A 12189-nucleotide genomic window follows, 5' to 3' on the forward strand; every position below is an offset into this window, starting at 1 on the left:
GCAGTCATGGGCCACTTACGATGGAAATGTGTTCTGAGAAATGCCTCATTAGGCAATTCTGTCCCTGTGCAAACATCATAGAGTGCACTTACACAACCCTGGATGCTACAGCTTAGTGCACATCTAGGCTATTGCTCTTACTGCACGTCTAGAGCCTATTGCTCTCCTAGGCTATAAGACTTTACAGCATGTAACTGTCCAAAAACAGCACAAGAGAAAATGATGCAGTGAAGAGACAAGGTAAACGTGAGATGTACCAGGCTGCTGCCGACGAAACACAGCATGCTGTTTTACAGAAAACATTTTTATAAGTAGAAGAGGTACATTCTAAAATAACAGTAAACATTATAGGACAGTAAACACATAAACCAGTAGCAAAGTAATTTATTATCAAGTATTGTGCACTGTACATAATTGTACGTGTTACACTTTCATACCATTGACAGTGCTGTAGGTTTGTTTATACCGGCGTCACCAGAAGCACTTCAGTAGCGCATTCCCACACTATGACATTATGACACCTATGACGTTACCATGGCTACGACATTGCGACAGCTACAATAGCTAAAACGTCACTGAGCGATAGGGATTTTTCAGCTCCACTGTAATCTTTTTTTTTTAAATATTTTTTATTAGTTTCAGGTGCACAAAACAATATAATAGACATTTATCATTTATATCCCTCTCACAATAACAACCCCCCCTCCCCCCATCCACTACTCCTCGGACATTGCACACAGCCATTACATTTCCACTGTCTCTATTCCTAATGCTGTACTCCGCTTCTTATAATCATATATATATATATATATATATATATATATATATATATATATGAACTATATAAACTTGTAGTTGACATTCATTATTGTTCAGCTTCAGCTTCAGGTGTACAGTGCAGTGATCAGGCATCTACATCTTCCCTGAGGTGGTCTCCCTAATGAGACAAGTATCCATTGGATACCCTACAAAATCTTTACAACATTATTTATTACATTCCCAAATTGACTTTCGTATCCCCGTGGCAATCTTGTGGTTACCGACTGTGCTTTTTAATCCCCTCACCTTCCCCCTTATCCCAACCCCCCCACCCCATCTAGCAACCTTTAGTTTTTCCTCTATATCTCTGAGACTGTTTCTGATTAGTTCATTCATTTATTCTTTTATTTAAATTCCACATATAAGTGAGATCGTATGGTATTTGTCTTTCTCTGTCTGACTTACTTCACTTAACATAATGTTCTCTAGGCCCATCCATACTGTTGAAAATGATTAAGATTTCCTTCTTCTTTATGGCTGCGTAATACTCCATTGTATAAATGTACCACAGTTTCTTAATCCAGTCGTCTAGCAATGGGCATTTCAGTTATTTCCATGTCTTGGCTATTGTGTATATCCACTATAATCTCATGGGACCACCTGTGTATTTGAGGTTCGTGGTTAACCAAAAATGTCATTCTGTGTAGTGTATGACTGTATTAGAAATGCAAAAAGGCACAAACCCAGTCCCTCTTATCATCTGTATCCCTCTTCAGCTTGTTTGTGTAAGTGTCCTGAGGTCAGGTCTGGGATGAAGTATGAAGTGTTTCTGTTCGGGATTTTCCACAGAGTGGAGAATCGAAATATATGTATCAATTTATTAATTGGAAGATGGGTACCAGAAGCTGTGATACTATTGCTCATAATGATACTAAGACCAACAATAGAAACATGAAGTAATTGCAGGAAAAAATAAATAAATACCAGTGAAATGCACAGCCAGCCATGCCCAGACAAGCCTCATTTTCATTGGAAAGAAAAATTCTTCTTAATAATTTTACCTTTCAGATGTTTACAAGCGGACTTTTGAAGGCAGAGGTACCAGTCTAACTCAGCGTTGTTCAACCCTGGCTGCACATTACGGCCATCCGGTAAGCAGGGACACATGCCAGTACTGCTCCCAATTGTGGGACAATTAAAGCAGATTATCTGGGGATGAGACACCAGCAGGGGGGCGTTTTAGAAACTCCACAAATGATTTTAGTGTTCAGCTCAGCTTGAGAACCTATGCTAACTGTACGTGTGTGAACAGATAGACTGAGCAATAGACAGCGAGTTTTTGTTTGATAATTGTGTAGAATTGACAGTAGCAAGTTTTCCCCATTTTTCTTTTAACTAAGGTGAGCGATATTCTTAACATCATGGGTATGAAAGAATGGTAGCAAGTATTTTTAACTTTACCCTCAAGACGACTTTATTTCATTTGACGTTTTGTTCTTTACTTACATGACCTCTGTTCACAGAAGCTATATTAGAAAACAGTCGTGTGGCAGAAGTTTAAAAAACTGTTTAGAAAATTGCAAAGCGTTTCCCCCACAAAACTCTTCATTACAACCTCACCGAGAACCATAGATTTGGTGAGGGAAGAGAGTAGATTAATCAGTCTGTAGGATCATTTATTTTTTATCCTTTCTCTGGAAGCTACCAGCAAGGGCACCTACGTAGGAGACTTATTTTTGTAATGTGAACAATTGTTCTTTAGGAATAAAATTCTGTTCCACTGACAAAAGATGTGAGAAAGCTCAGGGTGCCCCTATGAACTGTCTGACACTTTGCACAAAAGGTAAATCTGCTAAAAATATATTTTTAAATACTTGAAATTCTCTCCCAACATTTTCTAAAGTGCCAAAGAATGAGAAATCAACTTCTGGAAAAAGGCAGAAAGAACAGAAAGGCTAACAAGCCTCACAAGAAAGCAATTTTCTGAAAAGGAAAAAAAAAAATAGTTTTCTAAAATTGAAGAGCATTATTCCCTCAAAGAAAATGTCTCAGTGTCCTTAAAAAATATCAGTCCGTGTTAAAAATCAAATTGTGTAATTTTTATCGAAGAAACCATAGATTTGTCAATTTTGTAATTGGCTTGGTGGGGTCATCCAATCTGACACCTGTGGGGATTTCACCACCAGGCATTCTTATCAATTTTTTATTAAATTCCACAGATTGAGAATGGTAAATAATAAATTATATAGAGCTTGTCAAGTCAATATTTAATTTAACATAGACTCAGGGAACATAACACTCATAATTCTGTGGTTTGAGTTTAAAGAAATAAGGGTCTTTATCATAAAAACTGAAAAGAATAAAAAAAGAGATCAAGATTGTAAAAGTCTTGAGACTAACAAATCACGTATCTCAGAAAGCTGTAACATGTGTGGTTAATTAGCTCCCTCACCTAGGAAGGGAAGCACCTGGATGCCAAAAACAGGTCTCTTACTTTCTTGTTAGGATTGGAATATGCCAGAAAAACAATATCAATGCTTAACCAACATGGGTATTATAAAATGGGTATTCCAAGGTAGCAAATGATTTTAAATAATTAAGGAAAAACTCACAAAGAGGATGTAACACTAATTGTTGAATTTAGAGACATGCAGTTTGTAGGAAAACATTCTGATAAGATCATAGTACCTGCATTTTGAAAATGCAAACTTCAACGCATTTTTCACATAAAATTAAGTCTTACTTATACTTGTACTATATACTTTAAAGTTTAACATATTCACGATTTAAAGCCCTATTGAATCTATAAAATAGGGATCTTTTTCATGCAAAATGTGGTTTCTATTACCTGGTTTTACTGGAGATACAGAATTAGCATAGATTTAAAGATTGCATATTTGGTTTCAGTTTTATATCCCACATATGAATGAAGTCACATGGTTCTCCACTTTTTCTGTCTAACTTATTTCAGTTAGCACGATAAAACTGAGAACAACAAACAAACAAACAAAATGTCACCGACACAGACAACAGTTTAGTGGTTACCAGAGGCGGGTAAGGGGGAGGAGGGTGGTAGAAGAGGTTTAAATGGGATCAAATGTATGGTGATGGAAGGAGAACTGACTCTGGGTGGTGAACTCAACAATGCAACACGTAGATGATGTATTACAGAATTGTACACTTGAAACCCATATGATTTTACTAACCATTGTCACCCCAATAATTTAATAAAAAAAGAACTAAGCCTAAAAAATGCATATTTGAATATTATGATTAATAACCTTAACCAACCAGCAAACATGCCCCAAACATTAGACATCTAAGCAAGTGAGAACCAAATGTTTATAAAGTGCCAGAGTCAAATGAAATTAAGACATTGAGTCTTAAAGTGATTTCATTGTTAGTTCCTGGGGAAAAGAGACCCTATCTCAGTTTTCCTCACTTTGCTTATCAAATACTTTGCACAACAGCTGTATGTTTAACTTTAATTGTTGTTTTTTTTTTTTTTTTTTTCCCATTGTAAGTCTCAACTTTGAGGAGTGTATCTCCTTTTTTTTTCTCCCCTAAAGTCACTTGAATCTCTTTTATTATCCCAGACAGTTTTTAAAAAGTTGAACAGTTTTTAGAAATTTAGGGGAGGGGGGCAGGAATTAGTAGAAATTAATAGAGTCCATTAAAATAGGATAGGAACAATAGAATTGTGAGATGAATGACTTTTGGGGGGGGAAATTTAAATGTGAAAAGTATCCAACATTCCCTTATTGGTTCAAATCATGTGTAGAGCAAGTCAGGGAATATAAATAGATACCCACCTGGGTGGGGCCTCCCCATGGCACTGTGGTCTTTGGCTTAGAAGACCATCTCTTCAAAACACATATCTCCACCTAAAAAATGCCTTATTTGTTTTTGTTATCTTTCTATAGATTGTAAGCTCAAAAGTCCAAAATTTGAGCTATTCCATCTAGTCCATCATATGTAACACAACTTGAACTAGCATAAGTGCCTAACTGGTATTTACTGACAATATACTTTTAAATTTCATATATGTATACATTAAACACTTATATATCATTACTGTGCCCCAGTTTTTTTTCTGAACACTTTATAAATACCAACTAGCATATCCTTATGCGGTAAGCATTGGAATTATTCTCATTTTCCAGATGAAGGAATTGAGGTATAGGGAAGTTAAGTTACTTGCCAAAGGTCAAAAAGCTACTAAGAGGCAGAGCAGGGTTTCATGCCCAGATGGTCATGTTCCAGAGTCTGTGCTGTTTGCATGTTTGCTGACTATTGTAAGCAGGTGAGACAAAGTCAGGGATAGAGAACAGCTGCAAGGTTTAAAATAGAACCACAATTCGGTCCGTAGTTGGGAAGACTGACTGGTTTCCAGAAAGTTCCAGAATGTGTAAGCCCTTTAATTTTGTAGCTTCACTTAGAAGAGTTTGCCCTCACATTTCATCTTCAGCTTCTAGACTAATTCCTGCATGTTTCATATGCTCTGCTTTCCTGACCAGCTTTCTGAGTAACAATGTTTTATTCAGGGAAGGGAAGGAAATTGCAAGTTACTATTTCTTAAATTCTGCTTATTGAACACTATTATCTCATGATGTTTTGATAGGTGTTCCCTTAAAAAAAAATGCTTCTGTGGTGAAAAAATATATGGAAAATATATGGCTAAAGAGAAGTAAACGGTTAAAAATAAGAATAGTTTGCATCACCTATAAGAAAAAAAAAGTAATATGTGTAAATTGGCCCCAAATTGTGAATCCAGGTGATGTTTACAAAATGCCATTTTCATATATTTCCAGAGTCTTTTATATGTATTAGAGTGCTTTGGGCTACATTGAATTTTGAGTACTAAATTAGGTAACAAGTGACTAATTCTCTAAAATTTTGAAGAATTAAAGACCACATTTAAATATTTTAAAAGCATTTTCATTCACACGTTATTGTGCTACTTCCAAATAGCCGATGATAATTAGCAGTTTTCCTACCCCAAGTTTCTGCCACTCTATTAAGAAAATATGAATGCCTCTAATGGCATTTTCTTTGTGGTCCTGCTTTGACAGAGTTCCGGAAGAAATTCAGGTAAACCTAAGATCTAAACTCTTATCAACCCTACAGGCTGCAGAGCCGACATTTCATATAAGAGAGATTTATGTGGTCTATCACCAAAATTTAGCTCTTCAACACAGTTATTAATCAGCCTGTTGTGATCCTAATATTTCTGAATGACACAATTTTCTGTAAGCCAAGAAATCTTTACCAAATTAAGAAAGGGGCCTAGGTGAGGGGGGTGGGGGGAGGTGGGATGTGGAGAAGGTATTAGACATGGCCAGAAAATGAATTCCTCCCGGAAAAACTGGGATAATCTAAACACTTGAAGGTTTCGAAATGATCAGGGTCTGAGTGTGTGTGTGTGTGTGTGTGTGTGTGTGTACACGTGTGTTTCTCTCATCCACCACCTCTTCCTCGTGCCCCATCTCTTCCTCTCCCTGCTCCTTCATCTTCACTATTGTTACTCTGCAACAAGTTGTCTGATCTGTCTGATTTTCCATACAAATTTGTATGTTGTTTGTTTTAATACCACCTTCCACTTGTTATTTAAATGCTCTCTTCCTAAGGGCGCATGGGACATATTTATTTGTATTCAGAATGTGAACCAAAATAGAAACTAGAACTGCCTATTTACAAAATTTAAAATTTGGAGAAGGGGAACGGATTGTGAGCAAATGTCAAATATGTAAACACTATCGTTGTGTTTCAAGGAGAGAAATAAGTTTAAGCAAACATTTAGAGTGCTTTTTTACCCAATTAAAATTCTCCCATTGTTGTTATATTTGTATGCTTCAGGGTAGGATCTAAATTATATTTATTTAGTTTTCTTTTTTGTGTCCTCTTATAGTGAGCCCAACAGTGATTTTCTTTGACAGTCTTTATGTTTTCTACTAATTCCCATTAGTGTAGTATTTTCCCTCTTCATAGCACTGTCTCCTATCTCTTTTAAACTTGATGGCATCCGTGTCTGGGTAATTGGGTCACAGTTATAATCTGTGTCACAATCATTATTTGATAGCTATTTCTGCATGTATATTTATATGTTAGAAATGCTTAGAGTCTAGACAAATTGAACCAGCCACATCTATTGTAGAATCTGTACTCATCTTTTTGAAATATTAGTGGGACAAGAATGGTTTGTCTTAATTAAATTAAAGAGAGGATAAGTGAGACAGTGTCATGTGATCTGATTTAAATAAAGCCTTCCATTTAAGAGACACATATTGTCAGAATTCGCTAGTAAATGCAGATAGAGGAAATATGTGGGATTCTATCACAATGAACAGATTTGTGGTTGATTTCCAATTGGACTGGGAAGTGGTATAATATCATGAAATTGTCATTCGCATGTATTCTTTTAGAATACGTTAACCAATAGCCTATCTGACCAAATACCTATCTGACCAAAAATATTTTTATCTCTAAAATTTTGTAAGTCAATTAATCAATTAGGAGTAAGTGGACAAGTGTCTTAATCATGGCAAATTTAGCTTTTTGTTTTTTGGGTTTTTTTCATTTTTGAAATGATAACTGGGCCTTCCTCATAGAGTTATAATGAGAATTCAATGCAATTATACATGTAAAGCCCTCAGAACAATGCCTAAGCATTCAATACATATTTATTATTATTACTAATTGGTATTTATATCACATATAAGCTAGGTAATGTGGAACATACAGAGATATATGACATGGGCCCGCCCCCAAGTTGTTTTCAATCTAAATGAGAAGCAAAATATAATGTAAAACATACAGTACCGCTCAGCATATAATTAAGGGTTAAATTCTATGGTAGGAAGTATAAACACTGTAGTGGATTAGTGGTTGAAATATATATTATGGATACTATAATTATGGAAGGTAGTTGTCATTAAAATAAATACTTTCAGAAGTTCTGGATCATGCACTGAATTAAAAAAACAAAACAAAAAAAAAACCACGTAATGCTTATATTTAAATCTACCAAACAAACATGTCTGCTGTGATATGCCCTTCTTGAACCCCCACATGTCTTCCTCACCTCAATCTAATTCATCTTCAAGACTAATTGCCCCCACCCATAGCCCTCAAGCTGACCTTTATAAAATGTAAATAGCTTACTCATAAATTTGAAATGAATTCCAACCCCTCTCTACGGCGTAAAGAAGCCATTGGGTCTGGCCCCTGCCTGTTTCTCCAGCATTGTCTTACTCCACAGTCTTTGTTCAGCCCCCTGGAATCATCTTCAGTCAATTCTGAGAAAAAGTCGAAGTCTTCTCTCTCTAGCACATTTGTATTTTCTGTCCCTTTACCTGGAATACCCCAGTCCCCTCATTTCCCTTTTTTCAATTATTATCTAAAATATCACGACCTTCTTCCAGCCCTCTTTCAACCCTCCCCTCCATCCATGCCAGTAGTATCTGTGTCTTCGCCCCTTGTTTCTTTTACAGAACTCAGGGCTTTTCCACAGTATTTTGTTTGTTGGAGAATGTCTCTGTTGGCCATGTGTCTCTCTCCTCCAGGAGAAAGTATGTTTCCCGAAGGTAAAGACTTTGTTTGGCTTGTTCACCATCACATCACAGAACCACAGTAAACATTTATTTTCAAAATGGACAAGCCATTCTTCTCAAACTTTTCTCTCTTTTCCTCCTCATTCCCTCTGACGTATGTGTGAACCTAACCCTTCATCTCATCTTGAACTTGTCTTTCTTTGATCCCTTCGCTGACGTCGTTACCTCCTCCTTAGACAGGCTCTGACGCTCATCATGGTATCTGAAAATTTCATCCATTCTTTTACTTCCTTCATAAAAACCTATTTTTATGCAAATGTGAGCTAGCTTTCCCTCCTTTATGCCCCCTTAATATATTGTTTGTTTCTCCATTATGGTACTTAAATGTTTGCCTTATAATACAGCCCTTTTAGCATTTGCTTCATCCCCTGTGATCTCTGCTATCAGTCTTTGTGTCAGTTAAGGTTCTTTGGTTATAAGCAATAAAAATCATCTATAGCTAATATATATACTAGATATATATACTGGGGGTGCCAAAAAATGTATACAAGTGGACACTGTGGTCAGCGTTGCTCAAGCAGTAGTTCACCGTAATCAGAAGTGTCTGGACACTGATGGTAACCACTTTGAGCACCTCTTGTAATTGCACAAGTCAAAAGTGACTTGTATTCATCTTTTATTATTGGTGTATATTGAATATTACAATTTTAATAGTGTTTTCCTTCCATAAAATGTGTATACGATTTTTGGCACCCTCTGTACATATGGGTGTGGGGTGTGTGTGTGTGTGTGTGTGTGTGTGTGTGTGTGTTAGAATACATGGATACATGGGGCAGCTCTTGGAATGGATGGAAAAGTAAAACTACCAGGCTTCAAGAAAGACCGGCATAGGATAACTCCTAGGATCTAGGCATTTAAAACAAATGAAAAGAATCATTAGGTTCCCAGTGTCACAAAATGAATAAACTGTTTTCTATTAGTTTACTGTATTCAGGATTTAAATTCCTGAGAGAGATTTTGGTCAACCTAATACGGGTCATTTTTCACCTATTTTATGCTAATGTTGCAATCAGTACCTCAAATAAGCTTCCCACCAAAATTGTGGGGAAAGGAAAGGAATGCGTTCTCTATGTAATTGAGGTCATCTATGTACAGATGACAGAGAATCGCTCTGGATAGACAAACGCAACACGTTTTCACTGTAGCAAGCTTCAGTGAGAGGAGAAAGAAGCACCTCCCCTGACCGATTAAAGAACATAGTAAAATATACCATATGTATAATAGTTCAAGCTTGCTTTTTGTTGATGACTGAACCCATAAATAATAGATGGAAATTTGTCTTACTGCATCATTTCTTCTGGGGTTTTAACCCAGAGAAGCAGAGTTGTGTTTTGGGTCCCCCCCCCAACTCAGATCCTATAACATATTACTGTATCTTAATGAATGATTAGTGATAGCATTTAAAATTTAGCATAATGCGAGCATGACTTTAAAGTATGGAAGGATACAGTGCAATTTTTATGCATTATCATACAAAAGTGGGATTTATAACAATTGATGTGTAACTACATATTTCTTGGCCCCAACTGAACTCTTTTCAGCTCTAGTTCATTCAGCATCATTGTTTCTAGAACACTGATTAGGTCTTGAAAAGTGCATAACTCAGAGCAATCCCAGGTGATGGCAGAGTAGCTTAAATCTAGAGCACACGGTTGACTTATGGGTGTAAAGCCTACCTGTATGTCAGCAGTTCTTGTGGCAAGTAAAACACACAATCCGCTTTCACCCACCACCTGTAGCATCTTGTCTCTAACAGTTTTGTGTTTTTTTTTGTCCGGTATTTAAGGTAAAAGACAGTTGGCCTGGGGCTCTGAAGTTATCAGGAAGGGAAATTCACTCATGAGGTGACTAGTGTTCTCCCTCTATGAGAGGACCAAAGTCTGAAAAGTTACCACCATGTCCATGCGTTTCAAACATGGAACTCTCCTCCCTCTGTTTCTCCCAGGAAAACTCGTTAGAAAACCTGGTTTATGTAGAAGATTATGCAAATCCACTTTTCAAACCAATGAGTAGGTAAATATACTTGAATGACTTTGTTTCAGAATTTCAAATAGGTTTTAATACTTGATATATTCATTTTTTTTAATAATTGTGAAATTGCTTGTTGCATATGTTCATTACATAAAAATAACTCATTTTGCAAAAGTATTGTAAACTTTTCAACATACTTAGGTTGGCCAGGATAGTTGCAAAAGACAGAAGAGTCAGAGAGAGGGGGAAAGAAAGAAGAAGAAAGCATACATGTGCATACATATGTGTATGCATATTTATATGGGTGCCTATATATATATTACTCTGTGGACACAGACTGGTCCATTTGCACAAACAGCCTTCTTCTCAGCATTCTAGCTTAGCCAGATCCAAAGAAAAAGTTGCTTCTTTTCTTTCGTTTTTTTTTTTTTTTAAACTTGCTCCTTTTTTTTTTTTTTTTTTTTTCAGTCTTCAAAAACTATAAGCTGGTTTCTTAAGAAATAATTGCATATGTTACATATATTCATTTGAGTTAGATCCAAAAACACATTAAATTGAGACACTTTAAGGGAAAAAAAAACTTATATTAATGATTTAAAAGTAAGTTGGTAAAAATTATTTAGTAAGACTTTCTAAAGCCTTGAATAAGCACGGTGATGTACTAGGGTTTCCTCTTATTGATCAAATTCTGATAGTGATTTATAGGTTCAGGTCCTTCGTAAACCAGACATAGAGATCAAGGTGAGATTTGTCTCGTCACCTGCCCAGTTTTAGCTCTTTCAAGCTCTTGCTTTCCTCTTTCCTGTATAAAATGTTTTATAACTGTGTCTACACTCCTCTAACTTTATTAACCACTACACTTCCTCCAGCTCTCTTGCTGGAAGTTGTTTTTCCTAGGAAGGCTTCCTTGATCCTACTTATTTAGGAAATAAGTATGCTCTACCAACATAGCGCACGCCACCTACCACCATCACATTTATCTCATTGCATTATAATTGCGTATTATTTTCTTTTACCTAGTTGCCCTGGATACTCTGGAAAGGCATGATCTGTAGTCTCATTCATCATTTGACTGCATAGTGGGCGATCCGTAAATATGTGTTAAATGATGACCTTGCTCAGATTTTGTTCTCCAGCTCCTCTCATCACTGCCACTTCCTTTCTCAAATGCAGCAGTATCTTTGTGAAAATGATTCTTAAACCAAACTGGCTTTGTACATGCAGTGGGAGACTTTTCCTCCTTTGTAACTACTTGGATGCACCCTCGCCTCTCTACCCTGTCCTTGTATTCAGCAAGTTGACTCCTGTACCACAGTGTTTTATATTCCTGAGTGCACGACATCTGAAGAAAACACAAGGTGACTTTGCTGTAACTCAGCAGTCTTTTCCAAAATGTCTTTCCCCCACCCTTTTAGGTCTTTTGAACACTGTCATTAAGGAGTGAGAGATGAAGATACATTAGATGAGAAAATAGCAGACAAGGACCCTGAAGCACTTTAAGAAAACTCAGTCTGCAGGAAATCCTCATCTTGGCTCCAATCATCAGAAAACTGGTTCTTTAGCACAGGTAGGTCCTTCCACCTACATTTCTTTCAAGATTTTCTACAAAAAAAATGCCTTTCATAGGAAAGAGTTTTATTTTTCTCTTATCTGTAAAACATAAAAATAAAAATAAAGTAACAGGCAATTGGAAGTATCTTACTAACGTCCTTCTAAATTGAATAATTTTATACAGTAAGAAATGAAACAGTTTCTGTATTGCCTCTCCTCTGAGAATTCCACAGGTGATTTTTCATTTATTCCAAAGAAGCATGCTTTAAATGATGTAGTCTGTCGACAGCCATTTTGA

General features: G+C 36.4%; 1 long non-coding RNA gene across 1 annotated transcript in view; it reads left to right on the forward strand.

The window, feature by feature from the left end:
* LOC148758296 (uncharacterized) overlaps window positions 1–12189 on the forward strand; it is a 1912057-nt gene that overhangs the window by 736031 nt on the left and 1163837 nt on the right. Inside the window, exons 5-6 of the long non-coding RNA XR_016021446.1 lie at window positions 1828–1910; window positions 11756–11907. This is a non-coding gene — a long non-coding RNA (uncharacterized LOC148758296). The remainder of the gene's footprint in view (window positions 1–1827; window positions 1911–11755; window positions 11908–12189) is intronic.

Source organism: Rhinolophus sinicus, chromosome 5, assembly GCF_057876585.1.
Source record: "Rhinolophus sinicus isolate RSI-liver-muscle chromosome 5, RSI-T2T, whole genome shotgun sequence".
Classification (NCBI taxonomy): Eukaryota; Metazoa; Chordata; class Mammalia; order Chiroptera; family Rhinolophidae; genus Rhinolophus; species Rhinolophus sinicus.